Source organism: Mytilus edulis, chromosome 11, assembly GCF_963676685.1.
Source record: "Mytilus edulis chromosome 11, xbMytEdul2.2, whole genome shotgun sequence".
Classification (NCBI taxonomy): Eukaryota; Metazoa; Mollusca; class Bivalvia; order Mytilida; family Mytilidae; genus Mytilus; species Mytilus edulis.
The window spans coordinates 55097211-55119512 of record NC_092354.1 but is presented as its reverse complement, the minus strand read 5'-3'; the positions used below and the strand labels follow the sequence as shown (position 1 = coordinate 55119512).

At 34.5% G+C, this 22302-nt stretch overlaps 1 protein-coding gene and 1 long non-coding RNA gene across 2 annotated transcripts in view; both read left to right on the top strand.

The window, feature by feature from the left end:
• Nucleotides 1-22302, top strand: part of LOC139495836 (cell adhesion molecule Dscam1-like) — a 140423-nt gene that overhangs the window by 48866 nt on the left and 69255 nt on the right. The window lies entirely within an intron of this gene.
• Nucleotides 133-21774, top strand: LOC139494891 (uncharacterized). Its single transcript, XR_011657201.1, has 3 exons — nt 133-270; nt 20404-20527; nt 21356-21774. It is a non-coding gene; the product is annotated as an uncharacterized lncRNA (long non-coding RNA).

The following is a 22302-nucleotide window of genomic DNA, read 5'->3' as shown; positions in this document are numbered from 1 at the left end:
TCTTTATGACATTGACCTAATATTGTTTTTATACTGCAACTTAAATTAAAACATTGATTTTTAAATCGTAACCATCATAAATTAATAGCATAAATATCAAATTTAGTATTATCCCTTGATGAACCTCGGATGGTAGAGAAAGTTTTCCATGATGAAATTGACATTGCACAAAATATAGAAATCAACGACAACGGAAGCCCGCAATGAACGGCGTTTTAATCTTTTGCTGACAACAACTTCTAAATCTACTCAGGACCAGGATTCTTTAAGGTAAAAAGTTACGAAATATATCAAAGTATTTCACATTTGAGTATGGTGGTCCTGAAATCAAATAAGGTGTTCAAACTTGGGGTATTTTAGTTGAGTGCAAAACTATGGAAGGGAATATCCGCCAAAATTATACAATTTCTTAATTTGTGAAATGGCATGCAATTTCTTATTTGTATAACATATGCAATTTCTTATTTGTATAACATATGCAATTTCTTAATTTGTAAAATGTCATTTCTTAATTTGTAACATGTATTTTTTCCATCCGTTACACGAATTTCTACATTTCTTGATTTGTGAAATGTAATTTCTTGATACATGTGTAAACACAATTTCTTAAATTGTAAACATATTTTCTCCATTAGTTTCATGAATTTCTACTTTTCTTAATTCTTTAAATGTAGTCACTTTGTTTTAGTCACGTTTTGTGAGATCGCGTCTGTGTAATAGTTACCGCTGCCAGCCAAAGAGAAGTTGCGTTTCTAAAGAAAAATACAAGTTACAAATCAAGAAGTTTGACAAGTCAAAAGTTTTACAAATCTAGAATAAAATAGCTGTGGAGCCTTGTCAACTCGTACCTTCGCAAACTCGTACCCAATATTTACCAACGCGTATTTCTACCACAATATATCTCAACTTTTAAAAATGAAACCCATTTTCACACATTTCAAGTATATTTAAATAATATTTATAATTCATTATGTAAAGTTTATGGAAGTGTTTCCCGATTTTTGTTTGGAAAAAAAATTATGAATATCTGGTGCCATCTAATACTTTCGAATAGACCTATTTTTTCAATAAATTGTGTGTCAGGTTATTTATTTTCAAACTACCACAGAACAAACCTTTGATTTTTGTGATTATCCAGGCTTAGTTATTTATTTTCAAAATCTTCCTCCCCCAGAATATCAAATAGTCGTCCCCTTAGTAGGACACTATAAGGACAACTAGCAGGATAAATAAAAAACACACACGGACAATTACAGTAAGGGTACGACCTTTTGTTATTCTAAGGATGGGAATGGGGCCGGCAGGAGGATCTTTTGCGAAATTTTTTATTCATGTTAAAGATTAAACTTGTCGCTAATCATGCCTATTTTTTCCAGCTCTTACCAGCCCACCATATTCATATTCAAAATACTCCTGCCACCTCCCCCTTTTAACCCAACAAATCAAATGATTTTCTCCTTATTGAACACGAGTTTAAATTGATTGATTTGAAAAACTGGATTTTGCCGTACACTTTTTTTCGTCCCTGCAGAAGATGATGAAATTAACAAACAGTTGAGTTTACCTTGATATGATCCACTCAGGTACACAGTTTAAATAATCAATTATTTATCTAGGGCATGCTATGCCTGAATTTTTTTTACAGATGCGCTGGTTTGTCTGTACTCAGAGTAAATTTTGAGCTGAAAATACGGCCATTTTAGCCATAGGGTCCACATGAACCTTAACGTCAAGCGACTAATATTTCATAAATGTTTAGACAAGACCCGAAATTAAAAGTCATGCATACAATATCATAACAAGTAAGAAGATGTGGTATGACTGCTAATTTGGCAACTATCAACTGAAGTTCAATGAAGTAGTATTATCAATTATAACCAACCGTGCGGCCTTAAAAAATGACAAATATCCATACTGTATATCAGTTATAAAAGGCAACGACAAAAATGTGAAAAAATTAAGACGAAATAAAGTAACGGCCTAGCGATATATAACAAACCCGTTCTAAAAACTTCAAATATGAGTCGACAGATGTGAACAAACAATAACCACTCAACTACATGCTCATGATAATGTGGCAGGATTCAACATGTGTGTGAGCGTTCAACCCCTAAACTTAGACAGTCAGTGTTGTAATAGTATAACATAAAAACAAAGTTTAAAAGTCCGTTGCAATTGGATTGACCCAAAAGATCGATACGAGACACAAAACAACTAACATTTACTAAAGATTATAAACGCGAAGCACCAAAATAAGAGTATTTGTAGTAACTGAAAACTATTAGTACTAGCACACTATTTAAAAGCCAATTAAAACCAGTATATAAATCATACTCTTCCAGACTAAAGTATCAACCACTGGCGGATCAAGAAATGTTCATAAGGGGCCGGGGTTTGTGCAAGAGGATACTCGCTCTAATCATGCTTCAGTATATTATCAACCCCGCCCCTAAATCCTCCTCTGTCAAGCATTACACAACAAACGGATTTAGTCATAAACAGTCTGAAAAACGCCATTACCTTGCACACTTTTACCTTGAAACATATACATTTGTACGATTAAGGTTCTTAGAAAGTGGTGGTACTAATGTTTTGACGACTACTAGAAGATTTGTCTTCCAGGACCAACAGGGAATAAACAGATTTTAAGAACTCTGCAATATCTTTTATATACAATTTCTAAAGAAAAGATGTCCTTTTCGGTGAAATATATATACCAGTAAAATATTGACAATTTTTAAAATAGTTTCAGATTATTTCAAAAAGGTAATAGTCTGAGCTTTAAGGCGTATTTGTTTATCTTAATTAAGTTAGAAAAGTATAAAGACAAAATATCACTTACACAGCAATTTCTTCCAACCATTATTTTTTTTTTCTAGTATATAATAGAATCCATATCGACAGTTTGCTGACAATTTGCATATAGGCTACTTTTTGCGTGATTAAATCAAATATGTAATAAAAATATTCCTTCATGTGCTACTTTTTTTTTTAGGAAAAAGAAGGTCGAAATTTTGTATATTTGCTCAAAATTCGGATTTGTGGACGTATTTTCCTTTCGACAGAAATACATAACTTTCAAGCCCTCCTTTTTGCTACTTTGAGTCATGTTACCAAGGACATATGTAAACATGTGGGCTAAGTTGTAATATTTTTTGTTCAGCTCATGTGGCTCTAGTGAACTAAAAAGTTTAATACCGCAGTCTCACTAGGCAACGATCGCACTACGATCTCTGAAAAAAATGAAAATTTTGACGATCGTAGTGCGATCGCAGTAAGGTCGTATCACGGTCGTGGTGAGGTCTTCAAGATCGTGATGAACGTAGCCAACTTTGAACATGTTCAAAACAATCGTGGTGCGGTCGTGTCGAAATCAGGTCGTAGTAGAAGCGTAGTAAGAGCACACTACGGTCGTGGTAAGATCTCAAAGGTCGAGACCACTACGATCTCACAGCGACGTTATTACGACCTCACTACGACCATCACATTCTCACCGCGACCCAACTACGCTTCCACTACGACTATATCATGTTTACACCACGCTGTTTAAGACCATAGTATGATACTAGCATGCGCATGCCGTCCTCATTACGCATTTCTTACGATCTGACTACGTTCATACTACAACCATCATTCTCATTGTCATTTTCACATAAAATATTAAATCTCTCCAGGTTTTGTCTGTCTGTATGTAATTAAGACAACTTGTCCATTTTCTCTAACAGGCTACACCATGCCTGACACATATGTGTCATCACTCCTAGCGTTTACTAAAATATCGTGTAATTTTCCGTAATTAGAAACGTAATGACGCAACGTCAGATATTGCTACCATTTAGTGTAACAGAAAAATGACGTTAAATTGGAAACGGGCTTTATCACAGCTTCAAATTGATCCCGATCTTAATAATTTACGACGCAGAATATATGCTCCAAAAATTTTATAACATTGCCTACATTTTTTACAAAATTGCACAAATCCCCAATTTACAGCCTCAATTTTCTCGAAAACGAGCACGGTGACTTATGCTTTATTTTGTGTTTTATTTTATAACTCGCTTGACCATCACGAAATAAACAACCATGACATTATACTGTACCATGTTTACGACGGACAGACGGAAGTCGGACATTTGTATACCATAATACGTCCCGTCAAAATTTGTGCATGCAATATTTGCCACTGGACATTAAGCAACCAACAATTAATCAATTTATAGGACATAGTCTTGGTATTATTAAGGCAGCGCCTTCCTCATATCAAAAATGATAAAACTATATAAATGACATTATATCGAAAAACTGTATCGGATGCCAATAGGTTGTAATTTAGGTTGACTGGTCGGTTATATCTCTGCTGGATCAGGATTCATTACTATCAAAGCTCCCTCTGACTCTACATCTACCCCTACCACCACGCCCACGTTTTCTAGTAGATTTTGGTGGCATGCCTGTATTGTTTCGGATCGTGTAGGTCGCAGTAAGGTCGTACCACGGTCGTGGTGAGGTCTTCAAGATCGTGAAGAGCGTGGCCAACTTTGAACATGTTCAAAACAATCGTGGTGCGGTCGTGGCGAAGTTAGGTCGTAGTAGAAGCGTAGTGAGAGCGCACTAAGATCGTAGTAAGATCGCAAAGGTCGCTGTACAAAAGTAGAGAGAGCGTAGCGAAAGCGTGATTCTATTCGCAGAGATTGCGCTACGATCTCATAGCGACGTTATCACGACCTTACTACGACCATCACGTTCTCACCGCGACCCAACTACGCTTCCACTACGACTATACCACGCTGTTTACGACCATAGTACGATTCTAGCACGCCCTTGTCGTCCTCATCACGCTCTTCTCACGACCTTACTACGTTCACACTACGACCATCATTTTATTGTCATTTTCACATAAAATATATAAAAAAAACTCCCTATATTTTGTTTGTCTGAATGTATTTATCCATTTGCGCTAACGGCTCAACCATGCTTCTCGTATTTATATAGATTAGACCGTTGGTTTTCCCGTTTAAATGGTTTAACATTAGTATTTTTTTTGGGCCCTTTATAGCGTGCTTTTCGGTGTGAGCCAAGGTTCCGTATTGAAGGCCGTACCTTTGCCTATAATGGTTTACTTTTATAGATTTTTACGTTGATGGAGAGTTGTCTCATTGGCACTCATACCACATCTTCCTATATATACTGACACATCTGTGTCATCTCTGCTATTGTTCACTAAAATATCGTCATTTGAGCTTTATGGGCCAGCAATAGGTTGTAATTTAGGTTTGATTGGTCGTTCCGACATCTCTTGATGACAAGTATTATACTACTTATGTGTATAGTATCAGTTTAATCGAAGTCTGACAATAATACATAAATAACAACAGACTACTAGTAGTTAACTCCAATAATTGCTATAATCGCAGTAAGATCTTGTTGCAATCGGATAACTCGTGGTATTGTCGTAGTGAGAACGTGAAGAGCGTAGAAAGATCTTTAACTACTAGTAGTCTGTTGTTATTTATGTATTATTGTCATTTTGTTTATTTTCTCTAGTCACATCTTCTGACATCAGACTCGGACTTCTCTTGAACTGAATTTTAATGTGCGTATTGTTATGCGTTTACTTTTCTTCATTGGCTAGAGGTATACGGGAAGGGTTGAGATCTCACAAACATGTTTAACCCCACTATTTTTGCGCCTATCCCAAGTCAGGAGCCTCTGGCCTTTGTTAGTCTTGTACTATTTTTAATTTTTGTTTCTTGTGTACTATTTGGAGTTTAGTATGGCGTTCATTCATACTTTGCTCCCTCTGCCTCTACATGAACCCCTACCACCACGCCCACGTGTTCTAGTAGATTTTAGTGGCATGACTGTATTGTTTCCGAGAAATCTCCGTTTTAATCAGAAATAGAAGGAATAGAACTATATTGATATGAAACACGATATTGACGGTATTGCTGAGAACGTAGTAAGATTGCGGTATGAACGTAGTATAATCGTGGTAAGAACGTGCTATAATCGCAGTAAGATCGTGTTGCAATCGGATAACTCGTGGTATTGTCGTATTGAGAACGTGAAGAGCGTAGAAAGATCTTTATAAGCGTAGTGAGGTCGCAGAATAAGCGCGGTGAGAACGTGGTTTAATCGTAGCGGGATCGTTGTAGAAGCGTAATTAGGACGTAGTAGCATCGTGAAAGCAACGAAAATTAACATTTTCATGCCGCTCATACCGCGACCTCACCACAATCTAAATTTATTTTAGATCGCGGTGAGCGTGGTGCGATCGTGGTTTAGTGGGTCTGGGTCTTAAACGTAGTATAATTGTGGCAAGAACGTGCTATAATCGCAGTAGAAGCGTGGTGCTATCGTGTTGCAATCGCATAAATCGTGATTTGGTCATAGTGTAAACGTGATGAGCGTAAAAAGATCTTGATAAGCGAGGTGAGGTCACATAATAAGCTCGGTGAGAACGTTATATAATCGTAGGGGGTCGTTGTAGAACCGTATTGAGGACGTAGTAGCATCGTGAAAGCAACGAAAATTTACCTTTTCATGCCGCTCATACCGCGACCTCACCAGGATCTGAATTTATTTTAGATCGCGGTGAGCGTAGTGCGATCGTGGTCTATTTTTTAGTGCGTGCTGAAATATTTTAGTGATTACAAAGAATTGCTCTTAAATGTAGAAAAAACATCATATTTTGCTGTATATTTTATATAATATCTAATTTTTAAAAAAATGCACGATTTACGTGGCGACGGTTTTTTTTTAACCATAAAAATTTTTAAATCTTGTTTTTAATTGTGATTTATTATTAATGAATGGACCACAATTAATTATACATGTTTTATTCAGTTTTTTATTATTATAGTCACTGGCATACATTATTATCTAAGAAGAAAAACATATGTTTTGCTGTATATTTATCTCATTTAAAAAAAATGCACAAAAGGGACGGGGTTTTTTTTTTAACCAAAAAAAATTATAAATCTTGTTTTTATGACATTTTTTTATGATTTTTTTAATTAGATTTTTTTATTAATGAATGGACCACCATTAATTATACATGTTTTATTAGGGCCCGCCAAAGGCGGGTAGCCCTATAGTGATCAGTCTGTCCGTCCGTCCGTCCGTAACACTTTGTGTCCGCTCCATATCTAGAGAACCATTATGATTTCATACTTTATACTTTACATGTGTATTAACCACCACCAGAGGGCGTGTCATGATGTATGTACAACTTCCTAGGTCAAAGGTCAAGGTAAAAAAACTTTGGTTTCAGTTGACAACCCTGTGTCCTGTGGTGAAGATCGTGTCCGCTCTATATCTTGAGAACCGTTATGATTTCAAAGTTTATACTTGACATGTATATGAACCAACACCAGAGGGTGTAATAATTTATGAACGACTGCCTAGGGCAAAGTTCAAGGTCAAAAACTTTGGTTTCAGTTGACAACCCCATGTCCTATGGTAAAGATTGTGTCCGCTCTATATCTTGAGAACCGTTATCATTTTAAAGTTTATACCTGAAATGTATATAAACCAATATCAGAGGGTATGTCATAATTTATGTACAACTTCCTAGGTCAAAGGTCAAGGTCAAAAACTTTGGTTTCAGTTGACAACCCCATGTCCTATGGTAAAGATCGTGTCCGCTCTATATCTTGAGAACCGTTATCATTTCAAAGTTTATACTTGACATGTATATAAACCAACACCAAAGGGTGTGTCATAATTTATGTGCAACTTCCTAGGTCAAAGGTCAAGGTCAAAAACTTTGGTTTCAGTTGACAACCCCATGTCCTATGGTAAAGATCGTGTTCGCTCTACATCTTGAGAACCGTTATCATTTCAAAGTTTATACTTGACATGTTTATAAACCAACACCAAAGGGTGTGTCATAATTTATTCACAACTTCCTAGGTCAAAGGTCAAGGTCAAAAACTTTGATTTCAGTTGACAAACCCATGTCCTATGGTAAAGATACAATTTTTTAGTGCACATTATTCACAGCGGGGCCCACCGAGATGGCTCCCATCTCAATGATATCTAGTTCAGTTTTGGTTTGATATAGTCACTAGCGTTGTGTCAAATAAACTGGCTAAACTAAATTTTCTAATAAATTATCGTAAACTTTGTTTATGTAATCCAACATAAAAAAAATGTGCTATATTCGACGGCAAATTGAATTGTTGTTTTGTAACTTCTTCATCATAATATCTCCTGAAGAAGTCCTGATTCATTTTTTTTGGACTATTCAACAGAATATATTCTGGAGATATACAGAAGAGACCAATAAAAAAATGTAAAAAACGCCCTAGGTCTGTACATGAAGAGACATCTATATCAGCAGTTGAGTACTAGTGCTAGTCTCAAGTATTTTTGGGACTTGTTTGTCCGTCTGTTTACGGTCCTTGGACAGAAAATTCACTTAAATTATTTCCGCACTTTTGCATTATGCTTGACGATATTTACTTGATATTTGTTATATTCAATGTAGTTTAAAGAACAAGTTTAACCGATAGGGGACTATATATATTGTCATGCAATAGACAACTTTCGAGTTCGATGCATTTCCGTCAAAAACTCTGGTTTTAGTGAACATCATTCGCACGTTATGGGGCATCGTCACTTCCGTTCCAATGTTGAGCGAGTGGTTGCAAAACTACATTGCTTTATTGTACAAATTATTCGGCAAATAAAAATCCTCATAATTGACAATCAGCATTGCTGTCATAAGAAGACTGTGATTAAGTACTTACAAAACAAACTTTATTTTTAGTTTATCCTGTCTAAGGCAGCAGCCATTTGATTTTCGGGGGGGGGGGCTATGTTTTTTTTTCTGGACAAATAAAAACGGCGAACAATCTATTTTTTCGCGACAAGTCGAAAACAATTTTTTTATTTCAATTTTAGCATTACATATAGTGGAAGCTGAGGGTGAAACAAACAATTTTTTTTCTCAGAATCAAAAACAATTATTTTTTTCTCCAAAAACTGGAAACAAACTTTTTTTTTCTCAAAAGATCAAAAAAAAAACCATAGCCCCCCCCCCCCCTCCCCAGAAAATCAAATGGTTGCTGCCTAATGACGATGATGAACGGTAATAGTGCAGGAAACAGGCGACCCCCTCTATCTAGTAAATGACGTCAAAAAGGCGTGCATAACTGACGGGTTTAATGCCTAATTTCACTTATTGACGGCGGTGGCGGATCCAGAGGGGGGCGTAGAGGGCGTACACCCCCCTTTGCTTGGACTTTTTTTTGTTTGTTTGTAAAATGATTAATCAGACTTCGTGAATTTTGCCATTTCCTGTGTATTTCATTTTTATGCGACAATTCTTTACTTATAAAGATAATTTCGCTGGTATTTACTGATTGTGTCAAAGTCATGTGATTCTCTATGGTGGAGTTGACCAGTGCGTCAAAAAAAAACGTCACTCAGTCATTTTGAAATTCAAATTACAGTAACACGTTGATTAGGCTGAGGATGACAACCATGCATGAAACCTTCAAAGCGACACAGGATTGACCAATAACGTAGTGACTTCTATTTCACGATTCAACCAAACAGAAAGTAAAACTCTATTACACTCTCATGAAAAAAAAATCCGCAGTAATATTATTTACCAACGAAAAAATGTTTAACCCCAAACGCCCCAGCCCTATTTTAAAATAACTTGATAGTTTAAATTGACATAATAGCTGAATAATGATCCACATTCAGTATATTAAGCTCACTCTGGATAGCTTGAAAGTCTAAGGTACGAACCATTTGAATTGAGGAGGCAGTCTAAGGTATTTGAGAGAAAAAAATCTGACTCTTATTTTTGCATTAAATAAAAATTCTGGCCGTATCTGGATTGAAAACAATAATCTTATCAATTTTTAACAGAATTATTTAGCATTAAATGATCATGGTGAATAAAAAACGGGCATATTTTTTTGAGGCCGGGGTTTGCATATCTGACCGGAATGTCTGTTTCGCCGAACTGTTATATTGAATACTTTTTTTCAAGACTGCAACCTGACTGCTGAGTGTGTCCTTTATCACGGTCTCCATTGTCGACCGTCATTCACAAATTCCTTGTCATTTCAGACTCATTCGTATCCTTTGGTTGATTTGGAACCCCTAACCTCCCTTAATTTTGTTGGGTGAAACATATCAACCAAACATTTAGATAAAAATTGCTTGTTTGGATTTTTTAACTAGTGTCGGTTGTATTCTAAATGTCATCCAATAGCCCGGTGTATTTCTTGTCCATAACAAGAAATCTGTGAGGTTATGCTAACTTAACATACAACAAACGAGAATTTTCCATGTCTATTTTATTGACAAGTCCCACATCAAATATATATATCAGTGTATATAGCTTTGGATCCATACTCATGAACATTTTATGATAGACAATCAATAGGGAGAATACAACATAAAAAATGTCCAACCCTTACACTTTACAGCAACTATAGAATATACATGCCCCACGCCAGGAACCATTTAAAAAGTGCATTTTACACTTATTTTATGTTTTTTTTAGCCAAAAAAGGTCCCAAAAACTTTTAAAACTTCGCCCCCCCTTTCAAAATTTCTAGGACCCCCACCCCCAGTATAGAACAATTTTGTCATGAAATTGCCTCCTTTGAAAGTATTCAAAGTGCATGCAGGTCATGATTTAATTTGTTGAATGATTTTTATACGACCGCAAAATTTGAAAAAATTTTCGTCGTATATTGCTATCACGTTGGCGTCGTCGTCTGCGTCGTCGTCGTCGTCCGAATACTTTTAGTTTTCGCACTCTAACTTTAGTAAACGTGAATGGAAATCTATGAAATTTTAACACAAGGTTTATGACCACAAAAGGAAGGTTGGTATTGATTTTGGGAGTTTTGGTCCCAACATTTTAGGAATTAGGGGCCAAAAAGGGCCCAAATAAGCATTTTCTTGGTTTTCGCACTATAACTTTAGTTTAAGTTAATAGAAATCTATGAAATTTTGACACAAGGTTTATGACCACAAAAGAACGGTTGGGATTGATTTTGGGAGTTTTGGTTTCAACAGTTTAGGAATTAGGGGCCAAAAAAGGGCCCAAATAAGCATTATTCTTGGTTTTCGCACAATAACTTTAGTTTAAGAAAATAGAAATCAATGAAATTTAAACACAATGTTAATGACTACAAAAGGAAGGTTGGTATTGATTTTGGGAGTTAAGGTCCCAACAGTTTAGGAATTAGGGGCCAAAAAGGGACCCAAATAAGCATTTTTCTTGGTTTTCGCACCATAACGTTAGTATAAGTAAATAGAAATCTATGAAATTTAAACACAAGGTTTATGACCATAAAAGGAAGGTTGGTATTGATTTTGGGAGTTTAGGTCCCAACAGAATAAGGGGCCCAAAGGGTCCAAAATTAAACTTTGTTTGATTTCATCAAAATTGAATAATTGGGGTTCTTTGATATGCCGAATCTAACTGTCATGACTGTGTATGTAGATTCTTAACTTTTGGTCCCGTTTTCAAATTGGTCTACATTAAGGTCCAAAGGGTCCAAAATTAAACTTAGTTTGATTTTGACAAAAAAAATGAATCACTTAGGTTCTTTGATATGCTGAATCTAAAAATGTACTTAGATTTTTGATTATTGGCCCAGTTTTCAAGTTGGTCCATATCGGGGTCCAAAATTAAACTTTGTCAATTGTTTGATTTCATCAAAAATTGAATAAATGGGGTTCTTTGTTATACCTAATCTAACTGTGTATGTAGATTCTTCATTTTTGGTCCTGTTTTCAAATTGGTCTACACTAAAGTCCAAAGGGTCCAAAATTAAACTTAGTCTGATTTTAACAAAAATTGAAATCTTGGGGTTCTTTGATATGCTGAATCCAAAAATGCACTTAGATTTTTTATTATGGGCCCAGTTTTCAAGTTGGTCCAAATCAGGATCTAAAATTATTATATTAAGTATTGTGCAATAGCAAGTCTTTTCAATTGCACAGTATTGCGCAATAGCAAGAAATATCTAATTGCACAATATTGTGAAATAGCAATTTTTTTTTAATTAGAGTTATCTTTCTTTGTCCAGAATAGTAAGCAAGAAATATCTAATTGCAAAATATTGTGCAATAGCAAGATTTTTTTTTAATTGGAGTTATCTTTCTTTGTCCAGAATCAACTTAAATCTTTGTTATATACAATATACAATGTATATTCACTTTTTACTACCAACTGATAAATTAAAATAATCTTTACCATTCAGTGATAACAAGCAGTTTTTTTACATCTTAATATTTTATGATGTATTTAAATGAGTAGTTATTGTTGCAAACTCCATTAGAAATTTTAATTGAGATTAGTTTTGGAATAAGGGAAAGGGGGATGTGATTAAAAAAATTAGGTTCAATTTTTCTCATTTGAAATTTCATAAATAAAAAAGAAAATTTCTTCAAACATTTTTTTGAGAGGATTAATATTCAACAGCATAGTGAATTGCTCTAAGAGAAAACAAAAATTTTAAGTTCATTAGAACACATTCATTCTGTGTCAGAAACCTATGCTGTGTCAACTATTTAATCACAATCCAAATTTAGAGCTGAATCCAGCTTGAATGTTGTGTCCATACTTGCCCCAACCGTTCAGGGTTCAACCTCTGCGGTCGTATAAAGCTACGCCCTGCGGAGCATCTGTTTTTTTTACTATTAGTGAGTGCCATAGGAGGTCCACTGGAATTTTTAGCGAAAATAACTTGGCATGGGAGAAAGGAAGAAAGACCATTCACAAGTTGGCTAACATTTGTTTTCTCTGTTTTGATTAAATTTAAAAAATAAAGCTTTCAAATGAGAGTGCATAAGATAAAAGATTCCCTGAGGAACACCTCCTTTTTTTTTGTGCTCTAAATTTTCAACCCTCGAATTAAGATTTTCGATCTAAATTAAAATGAAAACCTTGCTTTCTAATCGATCTTTATTATGTGCCGGATCGGCAACTTTTTAATTTTATTTCATAAGAGAAAATCTGCATTGCCGTTAAACACATGCACGTTGTCTGCTTGGATACCCGCCACAAAAAGAAATAAATAGCCTAACTCCAGGATAATAAATTCTTGCATCACGTGATTTTTGCCACAAGGAGCTTACCTAAGGATAAATACCGAATATGGAAAGTGAAACTAAAATTCAAAACATAACATCTGAAGGCGGGCACATAGAAGAAAAGAAGGTTTTATTTTTTGGCAAAGGGTTCCTAAGTAATCTTCTCTGCATGTGTTCAAAATATACATGAAATATTTGCAACTACCCCTTGTCTGTTCTATAAATTATATCTGTTACTTCAAAGAATTTAGATAAATAGGTAATGAGTCCATTGGACACAGCCCCGCTTGCATATCGTATAAAGTTATAAAAGGACATCACTGAGGAACAGTAAAAGTGATACTACCTAAATTCAATTTGTACTTGATCCGAGTTTTGTCGTAATAAGTATTGTTTATAAGTTACATAACATTTTGTTTAGGCAATTTAGACTAAAGTTAAAAATAGAAACAAAAAATTATCATGTTTTCATTTGTATAGGGGCATAACTCTAAAATGGATAGAATGACGACACTAAAATTCAAACTTGATCCGTTTTTTGTTGTATTTTGCATTGTTTATAAGTTTCATAACATTTGGTTAAGACAAACTAAAGTTTATAGGGAACAAAAACGAAAAAAATCAGCATTTTTTTTAAGGAGCATTACTCTTGAACGGTTAAGGTGACCCCACCATAATTCAAACTTGGTCTGTGTTTTGTAATAATAAGCAGTGTGTATAAGTTTCATACAATGTGATTGGGGCAAACTAAAGTCAGAGAATGGAAACGAAAAATTCAGCAAGTTTTCCAATTGTAAAAGATATACAAGACCAACACAGGCTAAAGGTCCCGACTTCGGTCAGACACAAAAAGGCGGCTGGTTTAAACTGGTTCTATACACGCCCATTATTTCCCCTTCAACTCTAGCCTATGTAGACATATATAATTTTAACGTCCACAATTTTGAGTGTCATTGTCAAAGAATATTTTGGGGTCCCTAACGAATATTACCCGGCTCTACAGCTGCCCTAAATTGCCAACTCTAAACGAAACTTGCAGAAGGGGTCTTTTACATATGTACCATAGCTTGGTTGCTATATCTTCCTTTACGTTTAATATGACGGTGCTAGCTATGAAATTTAATTATGAATAAACTGCTAGCTATCCGCTGCATCTCAAAAGGCTATCTGCTTCTTCAGAAAATCCGATAGTAGTGATTATCAATCCATTTTATTTTTACGAAGAGATATAAACAACAAAAATAATCAACAATACTGTATACAATTCTATAAGCAATCATTATTCCAAAATGTTAAACAGTTACACCAAAACAATAGTTTCGTTTCCACAGTTTTACGCAATTCGACTTTTGTAACTCGCAACTCGACTTTTTCAAGTCGGAACTGGACTTTCTTAACTCGCAACTCGACTTTCTTAACTCGCAACTCGCAACTCGGCATTCTTAACTCGCAACTCGACTTTTGTAACTCGCAACTCGACTTTTGTAATTCGCAAATCGACTTTCTTAACTCGTTCTTAACTCGCAACTCAACTTTCTTAACTTTTATTGTGCCTACAAATAGTAAACAACCGTACAATACTCGACTTTCATCATCGGATAATTGTATTGTCACTAAATCAAATACAGAATTATACAAATCAAGTTTTTATTTTACTGGTCCAAAAGTGTGAAATTCATTATCCAGTGAAATTACAAAATCAAAAAGTATATCTGCTTTCAAATACTCCTACCAGTCGGAAAGCCAGTTGAAATAGAACAAAAGAATCGAAGCTCTTTGTTAGAGAAGGCGATAAGTGCTTACTGTAATGTTTACTATAGTAACAACAATTTTAAATGTAAATAGAAATGAATAAAACGACATTTTTCTCCGAATACGGAGTGTTTTATTTTAAAAACACCATTTGCATAAGTTTTCAATTTATCTATTAATATCAAGTCAACGTCATGGGTATCCATCAAGTTGGATGTAGAAAATGCGTAACCTCAGATTTTACCACGCACGGAGAACATATGTATCAATCTATTAGTTCAGTAATTTTCATGTCTGCCCTTCCATTATGTGACTCAAGAAAAAAAAAATGGGTAACAAATGTATCGAAAAGAGAAAATCGAGTGCACCTTTTTATGTTAAGGCATGTTTTAGGAGTATATTTTGTCTTTGAAACGCACAAAGCAAGAGTATTTGATATATCATCTCGCTTCAGATTCTATCATTTTTATATACATGTATCAAAGCTACAGGCTGACTTTATAACATAAAACAATCACAGTACGAAAAGATAAAATATATGGGTCAAGTAAAATACCTATCTAATGAATCACAGAGTAGGTGTGTTCGAATAGCTATTTTTTTTTAAATTAAAAGTACTTGACGACAGTCTTTTTAGTTGGATGATAAAAATGCATATCTTCGAATAAATATTGTTTTGTGTGTGTGATAACTAGGGTTTATAATCTTTAACCGCTGATTTTTTTTAGTCTGCCCTTCCACGAAATATTTTATTAGAATTTTTATAAATGTTTAAGAATTTTCGAAAATTCCACCAGACAACCGATCAGACAATAGTTTTAAGTTGAATCAATGCAGACAAGATCATTAACTGATGCTCATTAACTAGTAGATACATTTGTCTTTTAAAATACAACTGACATATAAGGATCGTAATGGTGCTATGTGGATAAATTTATCGGTTTTCAAGAGCAAAATTGGCAGCGCGTCATCCCTACAATGGCTTCCATTTCTACGATTGTGAAAATGAACTGGCGTAATGGGGAGATAATGTTGACGAAGTAGAATCCTGACTGTTACACGTCATTATTTTTTTAAAAGTGTCAAAGAGGTATGGCCAATTTCCCGTGAATTCTTTTCATTCGATAAGATAGGTAAATTATGTTTTAAATAGCCCGATAGATGCTAATTATAGTACATTAACATACGTCATATCATCTATTTTCATATCTTGAAAGGTATTCCTACAAAAAACAAGGCCAAGACTATTGATTGTATCTGATTGTTAACACCCTTTATGCGCATAAGGTAACATAACACGTAACTTGTTAGGAAGCCAAATAGTATCGAACAAATTCAAATAGGATGCTTTTTATCTCATTCTGAATATATGTATATCTGTATTTGTCTGTAAAGTTTAATCGTCTATAAGATAAGATAAGATCATAATTATATATTTTAACCGGACGACAAAATCTGACATCAGTTGGTCATAAAACACCTAATGTGTTACAACCACACAACACATCATCACATGTAATATGTCCTTTCCTGCCATTTTAACAAATAAAACAGCTTCTTGATGTTTTACATTTAATTACGATTTGTAGTGTAATTGATTTGTTCTGTGGTGTTGTTTTATTTTCTGATGACTTAGGTACCAGTACAGGGACAGTGGTACACATTTCAGTAGTAGTATCTACACAGTTGGTGAATTGGCGACAAAATTGCTTTTGACTGCATTTGTTACGTATAATACCATGTTCAAAAGCGGTTTCCCAAACTTATTTATGTTGTTTTGAAACTTGTATACAATGGCCTTATTTTAAGTTATTTGTATATTACACTATATTACACATGCAACATTTGAGCTTCATTGCTATATAATCGATTCTCGTGTTATTTGTCTCGTGTTATTGATTATGTACAGGCATCTACTTCAGTTTGACGGCAGGTGTTCCTTGCAAATATGTAAACTAGAGGCTCTAAAGAGCCTGTGTCGCTCACCTTGGTCTTTGTGAATATTAAACAATGGACACAGATGGATTCATGACAAAATTGAGTTTTGGTGATGGTGATGTGTTTGTAGATCTTACTTTACTAAACATTCTTGCTGCTTACAATTATCTCTATCTATAACAGTACTTTCTGTGGAAATTGTTAAAAATTGACTATGAAGGGCAATAACTCCTTAGGGGGTCAATTGACTATTTTGGTCATAGTGACTTATTTTTAGTTCTTACTTTGCTGTACATTATTGCTGTTAACAGTTTATCTCTATCTATAATAATATTCAAGATAACAAAAAAAACAGCAAAATTTCCTCAAAATTACCAATTCAGGGGCAGCAACCTAACAACCGATTATCCGATTCATCTGAAAATTCCAGGGCAGATAGATCGTGACCTGATCAACAATTTTACTTCCTGTCAGATTTGCTCTTAATGCTTTGGTGTTTGAGTTATAAGCCAAAAACTGCATTTTACCCCCATGTTCTATTTTTAGCCATGGCGGCCATCTTGGTTTGTTGGCCGAGTTACTGGACACATTTTTTTAACTAGATACCCCAATTATGGCTAAGTTTGGTTAAATTTGGCCCAGTAGTTTCAGAGGAGAAGATTTTTCTAAAAGATTACTAAGATTTACGAAAAATGGTTAAAAATTGACTATAAAGGGCAATAACTCCTAAAGTGGTCAACTGACCATTTTGGTCATGTTGACTTATTTGTAGATCTTACTTTGCTGAACATTATTGCTGTTTACAGTTTATCTCTATCTATAATAATATTCAAGATAATAACCAAAAACAGCCAAATTTCCTTAAAATTACCATTTCAGGGGCAGTAACCCAACAACAGAATGTCCGATTCATCTGAAAATTTCAGGGCAGATAGATCTTGACCTGGTAAACAATTTTATCCTGTCAGATTTGCTCTAAATGCTTTGGTTTTTGAGTTACAAGCCAAAAAATGCATTTTACCCCTATGTTCTATTTTTAGCCATGGCGGCCATCTTGGTTGGTTGGCCGGGTTACGCCACACATTTTTTAAACTACATACCCCAATGATGATTGTGGCCAAGTTTGGATTAATTTGTCCCAGTAGTTTCAGAGGAGAAGATTTTTGTAAAAGATACCTAAGATTTACGAAAAATGGTTAAAAATGGATTAAAAAGGGCAATAACTCCTAAAGGTGTCAACTGACCATTTCGGTCATGTTGACTTATTTGTAAATCTTACTTTGCTGAACATTATTGCTGTTTACAGTTTATCTCTATCTATAATAATATTCAAGATAATAACCAAAAACAGCAAAATTTCCTTAAAATTATCAATTCAGGGGCAGCAACCCAACAACGGGTTGTCCGATTCATCTGAAAATTTCAGGGCAGATAGATCTTGACCTGCTAAACAATTTTACCCCATGTCAGATTTGCTCTAAATGCTTTGGTTTTTGAGTTACAAGCCAAAAAATGCATTTTACCCCTATGTTCTATTTTTAGCCATGGCGGCCATCTTGGTTGGTTGGCCGGGTTACGCCACACATTTTTTAAACTACATACCCCAATGATGATTGTGGCCAAGTTTGGTTTAATTTGGCCCAGTAGTTTCAGAGGAGAAGATTTTTGTAAAAGTTAACGACGACGGACGACGACGACGGACGACGGACGACGGACGACGGACGCCGGACGCCGGACGCAAAGTGATGGGAAAAGCTCACTTGGCCCTTCGGGCCAGGTGAGCTAAAAATGTAAACACATGAATAGAAAGTTAGTCAAGAGTATGTACAGTCATAGGAATGCATGCAATAAGCGTTTTTTTCTTTAATAAAATGATATATAGTCAAAATGATTCACAATGACTCTATAAATTAAGCAAACATCCCAAAAAATATGATAAAAACATTATTATCTAATATTTCAATACAAAAAAAATCAAAACATCCATATGAGACTCGAACCCTTTCTTGATAATAATATTTCCCTTCAAGTGCTAGGCTCTACCGATTGAGCCACGGCGGTGCATATGATTACTTCTGGTGTTAATCAACCATATAGGTACATTGTACAATTGAGCGATGTTCAACCTTTTCATTGAAAAGTTGTTTCTTAGGTAATACTGTAATAAGGACACACTAAACCAATTTCATTTTTGAGGGAAAAGTTGTATTAATTACAACAATAACAAAAAACATAACTTGTTTCTTGGTTTGAAATGTCCTTCTTGGGGGATTCCCTGTTTTTCCAACCTGAAAACACCCTAAATTCTGCATATTTGACTTTCATCCTGTTTTAGGGTTGAAATAACTATCTTTCACACATATCATGATATATGATAATCGACATATTGATCAAAAAGCATTTTTATTTTTTGTTTTTAAAATAAATTTTATTCTTTCAGCACTTTTTTAAATTGGCCCTTCTGTGACTAAAATTATCGGGAAATTGGCCCTACCTCAAATTTTATAAGTTAAGCCACAATGTAAACTATAAGTGATTTTTTATACGACCGCAACAAATTGTTTGGGATCGTATAATAGTATGACGTCGTCGTTGTCTGCGTCGTCTGAAGATACATTGGTTTCCGGACAGTATCTTTAGGAAAGGAAAATAGATCTTTATGAAATTTTTTCAGAAGGTTCAATACCACAAATGGAAGGTTGGGGTCGACTTTGGGGATTGTGGTCCCAACCGTTTAGGAATTAAAGGCCCAAAAGGTGCCCAAAGCAAGCATTTTTCTAGTTTAAGGATAATAACTTGTGTATAAGTATTTCAATTGCTCTGAAATTGTATCACAATGTTTAAAACCACAAGTAGAAGTTTTTGATTCATTTGTGGGGTTATGGGTCCAAAGTTTAGGAATTAAGGGCCAACAAGGGGTCAAAAACAATCAAGACAATAACTTACAAGTGTGTAATTGTATGGAACTCTCTAAAATTGTACCACAATGTTCCATATAACATGGGGGAGGCTGGTATTAAGTTTTGGATTAATTGCCCAAAATATGTAGGAATTAGGGAACAAAAAAGGACCAAAAAGAAGCTTGTTTCTACATATAGTTTCCAAACAATAACTTGTGTTTAAGTGAATGGATATCTCTGAAATTGTACTACAAGGTTCCATTCTACAAAGAAAAAGATGGGATTGAATTTAAGGGTTATTGCTTAAAAGGGGGGGGGGGGGGGGGTCAACAAGTTGGGGAAGGGGGTTTTTTGTTTACAATTTTGTTAAGGGATTCTTTTTTTTCAAAATTTTTTAACTTTCGAATTTTTCAAAAATTCAATCACAATCCAAATTCAGACAGTATCAAGCTTGAATATTGTGACCAAATTTGCCCCAACCGTTCAGGGTTAGACCACTGCGGTCGTATAAAGTTGCCCACCCGCGGAGCACCTGGTTGTTGTTGAGGGACCCCCCTTTTTGGGAAAAAAATTGGTTGCTTAAATAGGGAATCACTTAAGCTTGACTGGAACGGGCCCCGTCTTAGGCATTCAGTGGCCCACTTATCCACGTAATCATTGTCCGTTAACTAATATCTAAAATTGTAAAAACTGTTTCTCCTCTAATATTCTTATGAGCTTAATTATTTTACCAAACTAGGGCACAAGAAATCTTCATAGGGATATCTAGATTAGACATTTTCTAAGGGGATCAACAGAACTCTGTTTCTCATCTGCAGTTGCTGCTGTTAGTGTAATGTAAAAGTGTGATGTTGACTTAAAAAGTGAGTATTTTTATCAGTAAAATACAGAATTAAAAGAATATATATATGTGTATAAAATACTCGTATATAAACTACGGTTTTTATATACTGATAATAAAATCAATGTTATACCAATAACAAAAATATATATATATATAGATCTAATTTAAGGGGTAAAATTGGTATAAACTTATTAGAAAATTTTTCTTGTTCTAGTTTATCATGGAGAATGCAATGATAAATTATAAATTACAAAAATTCCTTAATCTCACCATTGCACATGTCAGAAATTCGAATTATGTGGACTCATCTTTAAAATTCCTTAGTAATTACAAGGGGTACAATCAAAATCACGTGATGGATATACACACACCGGAAGTAACAGTCGAGCAGACCGCTTGAAAGGTAAGTAGTCGTATTTACTTGTTTATATCAATAAAATTTAATAAATAAGGTAGTGCACCGAATGTAGGATACTATCTAGTTTTGTAATACACAATTATCCCTGCTGGAAAGCGTGCAGTTAATGCGAACACTTCGACACAGTTCCAAAATTTCACCGTCGAAGTGTTTGCAATAACTGCACGCTTTCTAGCAAAAACAATTGTGTATTTTAAAACTACATACTATCCGACATTCGGTGTGCCAACTTATTAATCAAAATTTAATTGATATAAACAAGAAAATGCAACTACTAACCTTTCAAGCGGCGAGTTCGACTGTAACTTCCGGTGTGTGTATATCCATCACGTGATTTTGATTGTACCCCTTGAATTATTACCCTGATTAGTAAGGTTACCGTAGTATTTGATTATTTTACGAAAATTGTACCCTGAATTTTATTTTTAGATTGCAGCAACAGAATGAAGAATTCCAAGAGTCGAATACGGTTTATTTAACAGGATTTTATCATTGAATCAACATCCTACAAGAATATAACATACAAATAAATGAAAGAATACATGGGTACTAATAGTAATTTTGTGCAAGGGAGAACATTTAAACAATACTTTAATGTAAGAGACATACAGTGGTGTATTTTAAAGAGACCGAAAGAACCTGTAATAACTTGACATGAGTATATTTTCCCAACCAGAAGCTCGTTCATAATAATATACAATTTAAATTAAAATTATTGTATGAACATTACAGATAAAGTCTCAAAAGAGCAAACTTTAATTTAGTTTTAAATGAAACATTAAAGTACAAAACATTGAAATAAAAATACCTTTTACAAACTTTTAGTCCTTTCCATGTTGTCGGACATGTAGAAAGTTTATGCTTTAACCATTTATGTAGCTCCATATAGGGGACTGGATCTCTGCCCCTAAAAGAAAACGCCTTCGAATCCGACAGCAATCAATCGATAAAAAACATGTACACCAAACAAAAATCTAAAGTGAAACATGCCATTCGTACACTTGATACATATAGCATGCTCTCCAAAGCTAAATCAACACAGATTTTTTTTATGTTTTTTTTTATACATGATAAGGTTCCTATCTTGGTGCAGGCGTTTGAATAAATTATTTTTAGAAAATTAAGGTAGATTTATGGTATACTGCCATCTTGGATTGTTCAATCACAGTACAAAATCGGTTTAGTTATTTGCCCAAATCAGCAAATTTGGAAACAGATTTGCAATTTAATGGTTAGACTGTTTATTTATACAAAGAAAACTTGTTAATTTATTGTATTATTCAAAATATTTTAACAAATATCAACCTTTTTGGTTTTTAAAATATTTTTTTTTAAATGAGCCATTGAAGGGGAGATAACTCTTTCAGTACAAAATT